Source organism: Elephantulus edwardii, unplaced genomic scaffold, assembly GCF_000299155.1.
Source record: "Elephantulus edwardii isolate Elephantulus edwardi_28Jun2011 unplaced genomic scaffold, EleEdw1.0 scaffold00362, whole genome shotgun sequence".
Lineage (NCBI taxonomy): Eukaryota > Metazoa > Chordata > Mammalia > Macroscelidea > Macroscelididae > Elephantulus > Elephantulus edwardii.
In genome coordinates, this window is record NW_006400112.1 from 1,718,643 (window position 1) to 1,718,880 (window position 238).

Here is a 238-nt window from a genome sequence, read left to right on the forward strand (position 1 = left end):
CCCCCCCGTTTGCTCCTCTGCTACCAAGAGTGTTGCTTGTGGATCCAAGTAAAGTGAAATCCTTAATAACTGTTGCAATCAACAATCCTTTTTCCTTGTAGAAATGAACATAAAGAGACAGACACACACAGAAGACAAGACAGGACTGCAGCAAAAAAAAGACAGAGACAGATGGGATAAGAAACTGCAGCCCCCCAGGCCTGCCTCGTTTATTACTTTCTAATCTTTCCTAAACAGT